Here is a 14823-nt window from a genome sequence, read left to right on the forward strand (position 1 = left end):
ATTCCGGAGTTTCAACTGTGAGAGCAATAGTGAGTGGTAACTTAGTAATCTCTTGAAGACATTTAGTCTGGCATGTAGATCCCCAGGAAGTGAGTTCACCGAAAGTCCAAGAAAAAATGGGATTGTGAATCTGGAGCCAGGGTAATCCCAAGATAATGGGAAATTGCGGAGTGGGAATGACATCGAAACAAATTGTCTCAGAATGAAGTATTCCTACGGTGAGGATTAAGGGTTGAGTAGAAAACTGAATGTATCCAGAACCCAAAGGATCTCCACTGACCGTAGAGACTGAAATGGAATACTCCTTCTTTAGTAAGGGTATAGAATGAGTAGAAACAAATGTAGAGTCAATGAACACACCTCCAGCACCAGAATCAATTAGGGCTTGGGTATAGATCTTCTTTTGTCCAATTAGAAGAGTTACTGGAACAAAGAGTTTCTTGTATAGGGAATGACCACTATTTTGGCTTAACTCAGTTCCCTGGACTAGAGTTAAGCCCTGGCTTTTACTGGCCTAGTAGGACAATCCCTTAATAAATGTCCTTTAAGGCCACAGTACAGACATAAGCCAAGAGTCCGTCTTCTTAAGCGTTCAGTCTCAGTTAATTTTATACTTCCTACTTCCATGGGTTCAGCCTGATCAGTAGTAGGAGAGGCTGGAGTGACTGGACTAGAAAAACGAGGAGCTAAACGAAAAGGAGTTCGAGTGGCAGTCCTCTGTGTTCTATCCTTTTCTTGTTGGCGTTCACGAAACCTGGCGTCGAGACAGATACAGAGATTTATTAAGGCTTCTAAGGACTCTGGAAGTTCACGATACACCAATTCATCCTTGAGACGCTCAGAAAGTCCTTTACGGAAAGCGGCTCTGAGTGCTCCCTGATTCCAAGTGGTTTCAGAGGCAAGGGTGCGGAACTCAATTGCATATTGAGAGACTGGTTGATTTCCTTGACGTAAATCCAGGAGAGTTGCTTCAGCAGCGGATGACCTTCCAGGTTTATCGAATACGTTTGAGAATGTAGATAGAAATGTATCAACATCCAACAGTATAGGATCATTCTTTTCTAGCAAAGGTGACACCCAAGCCAAGGCTTTTCCTTTCATTAAGGAAATAAGAAACGTGATTCTAGAAGAGGCAGTAGCAAAGAGAGTAGGGCTATTTCGGAAATGAAGACGGCATTGATTCAAAAAGCCTCTACATTCTTCAGGATTCCCATCATATTTATCCGGAAGAGGAATCCTGGGACTTAGTTGTACCTGAGACTGATTGTTAGGAATCGGAGGAGGTAATGCCTCAATCGGATTTGGATTGGGATTAGGATTGGGAGGTGCGGTAGCAACCAAATTTTGTAATAGAGCAGTAATTTGATCAAGTTTAGTGTCCAGAGACTGCAAGTGAGTGGCATGAGAACCCAAGAGCTGTCCCTGGTGAGCCACGGCCATAGATAATTCAGTGGGGTCCATTTTTATGGCCCGTTTGTAATGTCAGCCGCTCTGGAATCAATCCGGGATGTAACCCAACTGCTAGCGTGAATTGAAAGCACACGCTAGCACACTGAGAAATATCCAGGACGTGACCCACTCAGGAAGCAGATTAGAAGATAACAAAAATGAATATTGTTCCAGAATGCAGGAAAGCCACAAAGGATAAAACGTCCCTTTAAGTAGTACAAAGAACAAAAAGGAAATGCTCTTACTTTGAAGCTTCTGAAAAAGGTCCTCTTTAGCAGGCTTGTAAAACAAAGGAAAAGTTCTCTTTTGCAGCTTGTAAAAGTATAATGTCCCTTTAAGCAGGTTTATAACAAACAGAAAGGCAAAGTTCTCTTTTGCAGCTTGTAAAAGTAAATGTCCCTTTTAAGCAGGTGTATAACAAACAGAAAGGCAAAGTTCTCTTTTGCAGCTTGTAAAAGTATAATGTCCCTTTAAGCAGGTTTATAACAAACAGAAAGGCAAAGTTCTCTTTTGCAGCTTGTAAAAGTAAATGTCCCTTTTAAGCAGGTGTATAACAAACAGAAAGGCAAAGTTCTCTTTTGCAGCTTGTAAAAGTAAATGTCCCTTTTAAGCAGGTGTATAACAAACAGAAAGGCAAAGTTCTCTTTTGCAGCTTGTAAAAGTAAAATGTCCCTTTAAGCAGGTCTTGTTTAACAAAGAATAGGTTTAAAGGTAAAGGCCAAAGCAAGGTCAGGCAGGCAGAAGTCGGCATCCAAATATCAGCAAAAGGTATAGGCAAAAGACAGGGTCAGGCAAGCAGAAGTCGGCATCCAAGTGTCAGCAAAAGGGTAATAGCTACAGGCAAGGTCAGGCAGGCAGAAGTCGGTACACAGAAGAATAAAACTGATATGGTACTCACAATCCAGGGAAACAAACAAACGGGCCCAGATTCAGATCTCCCGCCGAGATTTAAAGGGCAGGAGCGTAACCGTCATCAGAGGGGTGTGAGAGAAAGCGTCATGTTGCTAAGCAACATGACGTCAGAGACACAGAGGAGTTCCGGGAGCCGCGGCGACACGGCGATGAACGGAAGCGCTCATGACAGGCCACAGTACTGACTCCACTGACGTTAGACTTGGCAATGATTTTGCAGACACCATTGCTAAGGAAGCTGCGTTTCGGGGTCCACCGCACCCTGACTATCTCAGCACTACTACACAGGAACAGTTACACATGGTAATGATTCCTGCCTTAGCATCTGATGTGGATGTGGCGCACCTACAGTTTGGCGCAACTGAAACTGATTTACAGACTTGGATCTCTGCTGGTCTGACCAAAGGCCAAGATGGCCTGTGGTCAGACGAGGAGGGGAGAGTAGGGATACCACAAATTGCCGCACCATTGTTTATTAGTCATTTTCATGGTTTTGGCCACATAAGTAAACAACAGACCAAGAATCTGATGACATCCAAGTATGTCATTAAAGATCTGTTGCGCATGATTGATAGACAACTGGACAGATGTCTAACTTGTGCCAGAAATAATCCTGGAGGCCTTGTACATGGTAAACTTGAGCATTTACCACCCCCTGATGGTCCTATGCAGGTATTGCAAATTGATTTCACACACATGCCCACTGCGCGAGGTGGATACAAGTATCTTTTAGTCATTGTTGATCAATTCAGTAAGTGGGTTGAGGCCTTTCCAACCACTCAAGAGAATGCACGTACTGTAGCAAAGATATTGTGCAAGGAAATTATTCCTCGTTTTGGTTGTCCATTACAGATAAACAGTGACAGAGGTACTCCTTTCACTTCACAGATTACACAAATGATTTGTACTATGTTGTCCATTGACTGGAAGTTTCATATTCCTTATCACCCACAGTCATCAGGACAGGTAGAGCGCATGAATAGAACCATTAAAGATAAGTTCAGGAAGGGAACTGGTGGTACATTTACTAATTGGCTTGAACATTTACCTGCAGTATTGGCAGAAATTAGAATGACCCCTAGCACCACTACGGGTTATTCACCTTTTGAAATTCTGATGGGCAGACCTTTTCCAACCCCATGGTGTAAACAAAAAGGTTCTCCTGTGGTAAGGGGAGATATCAATGTTGTAAGGGAAGAATATGTAACTAATCTGATTGAAACATTGAATGGCATCTATGGTGATGTTTCTTCTACTCTTCCTCAGCCTACAGGTATCCCGACACACCCGTTCAAGCCTGGAGATACTGTCTTGGTGAAGCAGCTCCACAAGAATAAGTCGCTGGATCCTCCTTTTGGTCTTCCAACTACAGTGATCGCTGTGACGAGAACCGCTGTCCTTACAGAGGAAGCTCCAGTATGGATCCACGCGAATCGGATCAAGAGGGCCCCAGACGACGTCAACCCTGGCCGCTCCATGATTCCATCGAGTATCGAATAGTGTGGTACCTCCTGCCAGCAGTGTTCTTCGCATCCGTGATTGTCATCCTGATCCTAATCTTCAATCCTGGTGCGCCCCTGCACAAACTCAGGCCATTCCCTAGTCCTGGTGCGCCCCGGCACAATGATAATAAAAGTGTAATTGACAATGTCACTAATCCCTTATCCATCCCTCTCACCCGTGATGTCAGAGAGTTGCATATGTCGGCATGGGAAACTGACAATGCTTTTGTTAAAGCTGCCACGAACTTATACAAAGTGACTAATCAGACTGATTCTTGTTGGGTTTGTGGCTATGTCCCTCATGGGGGGAAATGGGGTTATCCATTTGTGGGTTTTCCTATTACCGCACACAATTTGACACAAATGATAAATGATGATACTATGTGGAATTTTACACCAATAGTTAACACTGATAAAGGTTTTGAAAAGGATAGGGTACACTTAGTCAATTGTGTAAACCATGGTGTTATTATGTCCCATAATCTTAATGGTACTAGTTTTCACCCCAGTACACTTAGTCAAATGCCTATTACAGTTGCCTTAATCTACAATGCAGCCACACCAGTTAATGCTACACTGTTAAATATATGGGATGGATCCTATCTTTCTTTTGAGTATATTCGTAATTTTACTGCTAAGTATACTGAACCACACAACACAATTCGTAATTGGTTCTGGCGTAACAACAGAAATATAGGTAAACAGACAGGTGCTTCTCCAGAAGCTAAGAGGAAAAGATTTCCCTCATGTCCTTCAGTTATTAAGTTACCTTATGGTTATTATTGGCTTTGTGAAAGATGGGCAGTTAAAATTATACCATGTAGCCATCTCTCACCTTGTTATTTGGGTTACATATTCCCAGCATTAAGTATTCATGACACACTCCCTAATGCTAAACTGCGAACACGTAGAGCTTCTGATTTTACAGTTAAGACTAGTACTGCCGAGATAGCTACTGCATCTTGGTTTCCTACCGCAGCTGTCATGCGCTTATATTATAAGCTTAATTTGTTTGCTACACTGGTAGATGCAGCTTTTAATTCCACTGCAGACGCTATAGAGTCCTTAACTATGCGACAAGAGCAGATCGCTCAGACTGCTCTCCAGAATCGTATGGCTTTAGATTATTTGCTAGCAGCAGAAGGAGGAGTATGTAAGCGCATAGGTTCTTCTTGCTGTGTTTTTATCTGGAACAACACTGGTAGAATACACCATGATCTTGACACTTTGCATGACATTCAATCACACATACGTAAGCAGCCAACAGGTCTCTTTGATGGTATAGATTGGACCTTTGGTCTGAGTTCCTGGCTAGGAGCTCTTGGTATGAAAATTTTAATGGGTTTTGCATTTCTTCTTTTTCTGTTTCTTGCTTTCTTTTTCATATATAAGCTTACTGTGTGTTTGATTAATAAGCTTACCAGTACTCATGCTAACCCTCACCATTCCTTTTTTCATAATGTTACCGCTCAGCCATCTCGCTATAAGGTTCTTTATATTCGTTAAGTTGTTTTAGTTTTTATGTTATTCTGTTAGAATAAAAGGGTGGTATGTTAGGGGTAATATGAACCTGATGGCAGCCATCTTGTTCTTCGCAGCCATCTTGTTCCTCGCAGCCATTTTAGAATGAATAGACTTTATTATACTGGGTTATTATGCAGTGAGAATATTATGCATGTTATGAGTTTCTTTAGCTATTCGGCCTTGCCAATGTACCCTGGCCTAACGCCTAGAAGTAAGATAGCATAAGATAATGTAAACAAGAGGCTTTAGACACTTGGTTGTCTCTGCAGATGGTAGTTTGTTATGACTCTGTAAATATTGTTATGAGAAACTCATGTTCTAGCTTTTCCATGTATTTCTGCTCTGTATAACTGTGTAATATGACGCGGTCCAAACGTGTCATCCCCTTAACCCTATGTGCTGTCTCTGTACGCTATAAGACATGATTACAATGTTCAATAAACATGAATAGCTTTGGATCATAATGCTGCGTGGTCTGAATCTGTTCAGGGAGCTCCTTATCAGATAACTCTGCATCTGCCTCTCGTGGTACCGTAGGCCCCAGGCTTTGGTCTGCGCTGGCACCCCCCCGTTGGATTATACACCTTACATAAGGGAAACAAGGATCCGAGCAGAGCAGCAGGGATAGGCTAGGTGTCTTCACAGGCTCTTGAGGTGAACAAGTGCAACAAATTACCAAGCATAGATTAGAGTGAGGAGGAGCCTTAAATAGGGGTAAAGTAATTAAGACTTAAAGGAACAGTACTAAGTCCTAACAAAACCCTGACAGGACACCCCCCTCAAGGAGCCGCTCAGAGGATCAAGGACCAGGACGGTCGGGGTTCCTTCGGTGAAACAACGACAGAAGACGTGGAGCAGACACATTGGCGCAAGACTCCCAGGAGTCCTCTTCAGGACCAAACCCCTTCCAACTAACCAGGTACTGAAGTTGATTGCGAAGGATTCGGGAGTCCAGGATGGATTCAATTTCATACTCCATATCACCCCCCCCCCTGCGGAGGTGGCGATGAAAACTGCTGTTCACCCCTGACCATGCCATAGGGTTTTAAAAGGGAGACATGGAACGTTGGGTGGACCCTTAAAGAAGTGGGCAAGAGTAAAGTCACTGCATTAGCATTGATTACTTTCGTAATTTCATAGGACCCCAAATAAAGTGCAGCCAATTTCTTGGTTGGAATTCGTAACCTGAGGTTCTTTGTGCTTAACCAAACCTTATCACCAACTTTGTAGTCAGGGGGTCTTGAACGACGTAGATCGTAATGGTATTTCTGCGAAGCTTGAGCCTCCTGTAAAACCAATTTCAAAGAGGCAAATCCTTTAGCAATGGTATTCACGAAATCAGTGACAACAGGCATAGGGGAGTCACTCAAGGAAACAGGGTTATATGTTGGATGGAAACCATAATTCACAAAGAATGGTGTTGTTTTGGTAGACGAATTAAGTGAATTATTATTGGCGAACTCGGCTGTTGCCAACAAAGCATGCCAATTGTCCTGTTCTAATGTGCAGTAACAGCGGAGATATTGTTCTAATGATTGATTAGTCCTCTCTGTCTGCCCATTTGTCTGTGGATGGTATGCAGTGCTTAGTCTTTTAGTGATGTTAAGAGAACGACATAGCTGATTCCAGAATCTAGAGGTAAACTGTGTACCTGTATCCGTGGTGATTGTATCAGGTAGACCATGTAGTTTTACTATATTGTTTAGGAATAATGCTGCAGTTTCTGAAGCTGTTGGAAGACCTCTATGAGGTAGAAAGTGAGCCATTTTAGAGAATAGATCTACCACCACTAAAATGGTATTGTAATTTTGGGATGGTGGTAGATCAACAATAAAATCCATTGCAATGTCGACCCATGGTCTCTCAGGTATAGGTAAAGATAAAAGGTATCCATACGGACAGATATGGTGATGTTTCCTAGTGGTACAGACTAGGCAGGTTTGAACAAACTGAGTAACAGTGTCAGTCATCTTAGGCCACCAATAAGTCCTCATAAGCAGATGCACAGTTCTGTGGACTCCAGGATGACCTGCCAGGGGTGAGTCGTGAGCAGTGGCAATCACCTCATCCCTGAGAGCTGGTGGAATATATAATCGGTTGCCATGATAAAACAGATCATCATTATGTTTACTTACATCAAGTTGATTTAGAGTAGGATCCAGACTTTGTTGTTCTTTTAAAGTAGATTTGAAGTTCTTTGTTAGACATATGAATCTGTCTTGAGGTATAATAGACTGTGGAACTTCCAAGTTAGGTGGTCTAGGGTCTTTTCTGGATAAGGAATCGGCCTTAAGATTTTTTGACCCTGGTCGGTAGGTAATCACATAATCAAAACGCGAAAGAAACAGACTCCACCGTACCTGTCGTGAAGTCAGAGTTTTATTGGACTTCAGATACTCTAGGTTACGATGGTCTGTAAATATGGTGATGGGATGGGTTGTACCTTCAAGAAGGTGCCTCCAGAATTCCAGAGCTGATTTAATGGCAAGAAGCTCTTTATCTCCGATGCCATAATTGATTTCAGCAGAACTCATGACTCGGGAGTAGTATGACACCGGATGCATGGGTTCGCTTTGAGAGGGTCTCTGAGAGAGAACAGCCCCTATAGCATACTCTGAAGCGTCAACCTCAAGCGTATAATGACATCTGGGGTCTGGGCATTGTAGAATAGGGGCTGAAATGAACTTGCTTTTGAGAGTGGTAAAGGAATCCTCAGCTTTCTGATTCCATAGAAATTTAACATCTTTCCGTGTTAAAGTAGTTAAAGGTTTGACAATATGGGAGAAGTTCTTAATAAATCTCCTATAGAAATTCGCAAACCCAAGGAATCTTTGGATCTCCTTCTTACTAGTTGGAGTAGGCCAGTTGGTGATGGCTTCAACTTTACTAGACTCCATAGAGATGCCATTAGGGGAAATGCAATAACCCAAGAAGGAAATAGTGTTAGTGTTAAAAATAAATTTTTCTAACTTTGCATATAAACGATGAGCCCTTAAACGATCTAAAACTTGTTTTACATGTGACAAATGGTTCTCAAAAGTATCAGAATAAACAAGAATGTCATCTAAATATATGACAATGCAAACATCTAATAGGTCGTGAAAAACCTAGTTTATAAAACACTGAAATGTCGCTGGGGCATTGCATAAGCCAAACGGCATAACCGTGTATTCATAAAGTCCGTACCGTGTACGGAAAGCTGTTAACCATTCATCCCCTGCCCTCATCCTGATCAAATTGTAAGCACCTCTGAGATCAAGTTTGGTATAGATGGTGGCACCCTGTAAACGTTCAATTAGTTCAGGAATGAGAGGCAGGGGGTATCTGTTCTTCTTTGTACATTTATTTAACTGTCTATAGTCAATAATGGGGCGAAGACTACCATCTTTGTTTTTTACAAAAAACATGGCTGCCCCTGCTGAAGAAGTAGAGGGCCTAATAAACCCTTTTTTGAGGTTCTCATCCAAATACTCTTTTAAATGAGCCAACTCAGGTTGTGACAAAGGGTATATGTGCCCAAATGGAATGGTACTACCAGGTATAAGATCTATAGGGCAGTCATAAGGTCTATGGGGCGGCAATGACTGTGCCTCAACCTTGTCGAATACATCCGCATACTCATCATAACATTTAGGTAGAGTCTGCTCAGTTATGTGACAGAGGGTATGTGAAGCAAAACAAAACTGCTTGCAAAACTGTGATGTAAAAGTAACAGAAGCATCCTTCCAAGATATAGAAGGGTTATGTTTAATTAACCATTTTAAACCAAGTATCATGGGGTATACCGAAGTAGGGAGCACATCAAAAGAAATCAACTCTGTATGACCGGAACCTGATATAACAGTAATAGGGATAGTGTGGTGTGTAATAGGACCGGAACTAAAGAAAGAGCCATCAACCAAACGGATAGCCAGTGCAACACTTTTTTTTATTAGTGGGATATTATTATTTATGACGAAAGCAGTATCCACGAAATTCCCACAAGCTCCAGAGTCAATTACGGCCTGAACGTTTATCTTCAAGTGATGCCACTGTAAGGAGAGAGGCAGTGATAAGTGTGATGTTACTTTATTAACCATATTGAGAGCATGTTCACTCAGTGGTGTCTTACCCTTTTTCTGTCGAAGGAGTGCAGGACAGTCCCTGACAGTGTGGTCTTTTTCTGCGCAGTAGAGACACAAATTGAGTAATTTACGTCTGGCTTTCTCTTCTGGTTTTAATGGACCTCGAATAACAGCTACATCCATGGGTTCATCTGTGGACCTAGATGGCAAAGTGGAAGGGTAGAAATGGTATGTAGAATGCTTCTTAGTACTAGAGTCGACAGTAGATTTTTCAGACTTTCTTTCTCTAAGTCTTCTATCAATTCCTATGCAGAGAGTCATTAGGGTTTCCAAATCATCAGGAATGATACCTCTTGCTAACTCATCTTTTAATGCATCACAGAGGCCATGACGGAACTGGTTCCTCAGTGCTGGGTTATTCCACAAGGTATCGGGTGCCCATCTTTTAAAATCCGTTATATATTCTTCAACAATTCTTTTCCCTTGGCGTAGGGATCTTAACTTTGTTTCTGCTGTACTCTGTTTATTGTGGTCTTCATACAAAAGGGACATAGCACTAAAAAAAGTATCCAGAGAATTTAAGATAGGATCATCATTCTCATAAAAGGCATTAGCCCAAGATCTAGCCTCACCTCTCAAAAAAGAGATGACAGTTAGGACTCTAATTCTGTCTGTGGGGTAGGATTTAGGCCTTAAAGTAAACAATAAAGTGCATGAATTTCTGAAGTCTCTGTACATAGACCTATCCCCATAGAATTTGTCAGGAGGACTGACCACAGGCTCTGATGTACTTTCAGCAACAGGTGGTTTGCTAGCAAGATGATCATTTATAAACTTTCTGATATTTTGATTCTCCAGTTGTATCTCTCTCAACCCCTGGATCATGTTATCCATGCTCTGGGCTAGGGATCCAACCCTGTTTGCTAACACACTTATATCCATATTGCTGAATACCAGTACACTATCTTTTAAGGCTTGGTAATATGTCAAGATTCTGTCAAGTTATGTGAGGAAGTATGTCAGGATGTGAAACACTGCAATGATATAAACTTTGAATGGGTGAACTAGTATCCTTATTCTAGCAGGACCACTCAGCCTCACACCATACCTCGAATTCTGTAAGACTTAACTTATTAGAATTCTGTTATGCTCATCGTACTGAGGGTCTCTTCTGTAGGGATACAGAGAGATACGGAGCCTTCACGCAACTTAGAAGTTATGTAAGCAGTGTACACAAATAGGCAAAGGTAGTTTGTAGTTGAAGTGTATTAAATCCTTTGGAGGTGTTGGACCCCCATGGGTTTATTTTTATCCTTTTGGATTACAATAAAGACTTTTTTACCCTATTGACCTCAGGATCAACGTTTTTCTTTTATTTCTACCTATTGGCCAGGATCCTGGGTCCAAGAGAGCTCGTCAACCCTTCTCTCTCCCTGCAGGAGGATTTCTTTCCCTGCATCTAACCTGCAGCGTTTTCGAGCCAGCACCTGAACAACAAAGAGGTGTTTGGCCACCAAGGATCACGTGATTGGATTCAATATGTCAAGTGTTTGCAGCGACACACGCTGAACTCAGCCAGGTTGTTTGTGGAGCTGCACATGGACGTTTTACACAGAGTCTGGATACCGGTACACGGAGAAAGAGGTACAGCAGTTATGGTAGCACGGAAACAGTGTGGGAACAGCTACAGGCTGTTAGAGGCAGCAGTCCTCTAAGTACACTACTACCGCCATAACGTTAGTAGTCCATTGTTTTAAGCACCACATTGCTATATCCAAGTTTAAGTGCTCTGCTTTGCATCCCATGGCTTACATTTTGTTTGGATTACACTGGGTTCACATAGTGAATTTGTTCTAAATGAGACTTTGGAGAGACCAAATAAGAGAGAAGGGCTTCTATCCCACATTGGGTGCATATATTTGTAACAGTGCAGTATACTTTACTTTTCTAACTATAATTGTACATATTAACAGATTTATATATACGTATATAAGCATATAATATATATTTACTGGGAACACACAGTTCCCATAGACTGCTATGTAAAGGAACTTTTCAGTGCCATTTTTTTCTAACATTTTATTCAAAAAAATGTTTGCATAATTATTATTATTATTTTTTTTAAATCTTTCTTTATTTAAGTTTCAAAAATAACATGTACAGATTGCTATTCATTGTGTAGCAACAGAAGACCAATACATCACAAAAGTGAACCAAGCCCAAATAGTGAGCTAAGAATGTAAAACAATTATGAGATAAGTGCTTTCCAGGTTCCTGGGTTGCGCATAACAGCATTCTATATTATAACTTTTAAAGTTTTATGAACTTCGTATTGGTTCTCCTGATGGTTTAATTATTAAGAAGCTGTCCATGTAAGATGTTGTTGCTTATGTATCCACTAGATTGAAGGATTGTTTTTGAGTGAGGGTAACCGTGATGTAGTCCAGTATGAGACCATTGTCTTATTTGTTAATTTCCCCATACCCATCAACATAGTGTGAAATGTTACAGAAGAATAATATAAAGGTTAAGATAGTGTCAAGATTCTGTCAAGTTATGTGAGGAAGTATGTCAGGATGTGAAACACTGCAATGATATAAACTTTGAATGGGTGAACTAGTATCCTTATTCTAGCAGGACCACTCAGCCTCACACCATACCTCGAATTCTGTAAGACTTAACTTATTAGAATTCTGTTATGCTCATTGTACTGAGGGTCTCTTCTGTAGGGATACAGAGAGATACGGAGCCTTCACGCAACTTAGAAGTTATGTAAGCAGTGTACACAAATAGGCAAAGGTAGTTTGTAGTTGAAGTGTATTAAATCCTTTGGCATAAGGAATATCATACACACATCTCATACAGGATAAAATATATACAATATTCATACACACCCGCAATCACCCAATGATATAGATATATATGTTGCAGGATGAATGTCACAATGCTCTGGTTTGATATGTACAGTATATGAATACTTGGTAAACTTAGGTAGCGTATGAAAATAGTGCTTAATATGATACAGATCAAACAATGAGGAGAGGATTATATCTCAATTAGGTGATACACAACTAAACAGTTTGGCAGCAGATGAATTGAGCTGGAGAGTGACACAGAAATCAATATTGAGAATATTTGCCATAAACGCTATAAGCATGTCTCTTGGGAGGAAGTCTGGATATCACCTGTAGGCAGTATTTAGTATGTGTATATGGCAGTCCGTAGTACAAGTACATAGGCAAGTATAATTCTGATAGTAAATAAGTAACAGATACAGACCAGGATCCGGAGAAATACCAGGTAAGTTTAGCAGAGTTAGTTATGGTGCTGCGACAGGGAAACACAGCTTGCGATGAGAGAGGAGCACACGCTGAATCTGCAGGGCCGGATGCCGGGTCTGACGTCACACGCTGAACGGATCAGCAGAGGAACCGGCAAAAAGAAACAGCTTCAATCTTTCAAGGAGGGTAGAGAAGGTATTTCCCCAAATACCTAGATGAACGAAGAGGGTCTTTTGACAGGAGAACTCACAACCTAGAGAGTAAGGGAAACAAGGATCCGAGCAGAGCAGCAGGGATAGGCTAGGTGTCTTCACAGGCTCTTGAGGTGAACAAGTGCAACAAATTACCAAGCATAGATTAGAGTGAGGAGGAGCCTTAAATAGGGGTAAAGTAATTAAGACTTAAAGGAACAGTACTAAGTCCTAACAAAACCCTGACAGATAGAGGAAGGGAGAGGAAAAAGTGGGGGGGTGTTCCCTCTAATTCTTTACTCTCTGTGTTTATAGAATTTGGGTGTATTGTTTCCACGTTTCTTAAAGACTTTATTTATATGGAGATGACATGGAAATCCATTGACATACTTGACAATAAAATCAATGAACATTCTAACAATATTGAGTCCAAATCCTTAGACCACTTAAGCAGTAGTCTCCTTGCTTTTGAGGTTTAATCACTGTTGTTTATCTAAAGAGACCTTTGATGTAAAGTTAACATGACATCTCCTTTTTTCTTACTATTCCTTCTCCATCTCTGGTTCCAATCCCTTCCACAAGTCTCTTAGTTTCTTGGGGGTTTCCTCCCTCCCTCTGAGATTTAATACATAAGTGTTAGTTTTAACAGAAAATGTAAATACACCTGTGCAACTTTTATTCAAAACAGTAACTGTCAAGTATACTGATTGTGTTTCCACGTTTCTATCATTAACTCTTGAGTATCTATATTCCGTGTGAAGGTGGTGGTATCTCTCTAGTAGTAGTAAGTTGTCTACTTGTGCCCTCCATTCCTTTACTGTGGGAACTGTGTTGGATTTCCAGTACCTTGGTATCAGGGTTTTAGGGCTATTTAGCATCAGTGTAAACAGTTCTTTGGTTATTGTGTTGTCTAGCTTGGGGAGCAAAAGAAATAGGAGAATTTGTGGGTTATTGGGCAGTGTTTCCCTAATACATCTGATATTTGTTTTAGTAGATCCGTCCAGCAGGTGTCTAACTTGGTAAAGTTCCGCTATATATGAGTTGGAGTACATATTTCCCCATACCCTCTCCTGCATTTATTACTAGCTGATTTATAAAATGTTTGCAGTCTGGAGGCATGTCTGAGCCGATTAGTCATGAAAACCAGTAGCTCTCTCTATAATTCTAAAAACCTGGAGATTATCCAACTAATGCAATATTATCCTGCCTTACAATTCTAAATAGCTACTAAGGAACAGCTCAGGAGCCAGGAAAAGGCACTATTGTAATGTTGCTCCAAACTGAAGGACTAAAACTGGGTAAGAATCTGGACAGAGGCCTACGACACATTTTTATCTACACAGCCCCCCCCCCCCGGTTAGAATTTAGCCGGGTAGAGCGGTTATAATCTGCAAAACATCTAGGGGCCATCCTAACTTACAATGGAGTCCGACATTTTAGCCCTCCTACATCAGTTATCCTTTAAGATGGAGAAAAATCATACCTCTCTCGTTTTGAACTTGAGAGGGAAGCAGAGTGAAGAGGTCTTAATCCACAGATCTATACCGCTACAAATAAGCTACCTGACCGCGACTGAGGAGAGCTGTAGAGGAGATATTACGGGTCACCCATATGAGGCTGTTTATACAGATGTACCATCGGTTGCAGGCGGTTCGGTTATGCTATGTAGGAACACTATCGACACCCCCATGCATCAACGATTTGGCACAGCTAAACTCGTTAGACAGATGGATTGTGAGGAGTTAGTCCCAGGCGCCCTGGAGATGCGGCCCGTTGAAAGGGGGCCCGAGATGGGATCTGCACTGAGGAGCCTGGGGAGTCTGGTGCCGACACCTACTCTTACTACGATTGAGGGTGCTATGATCCTGCCGATCCGAGATATAAACTTAAGAGCCCTTGA

Source organism: Bombina bombina, chromosome 9, assembly GCF_027579735.1.
Source record: "Bombina bombina isolate aBomBom1 chromosome 9, aBomBom1.pri, whole genome shotgun sequence".
Taxonomy (NCBI): Eukaryota; Metazoa; Chordata; class Amphibia; order Anura; family Bombinatoridae; genus Bombina; species Bombina bombina.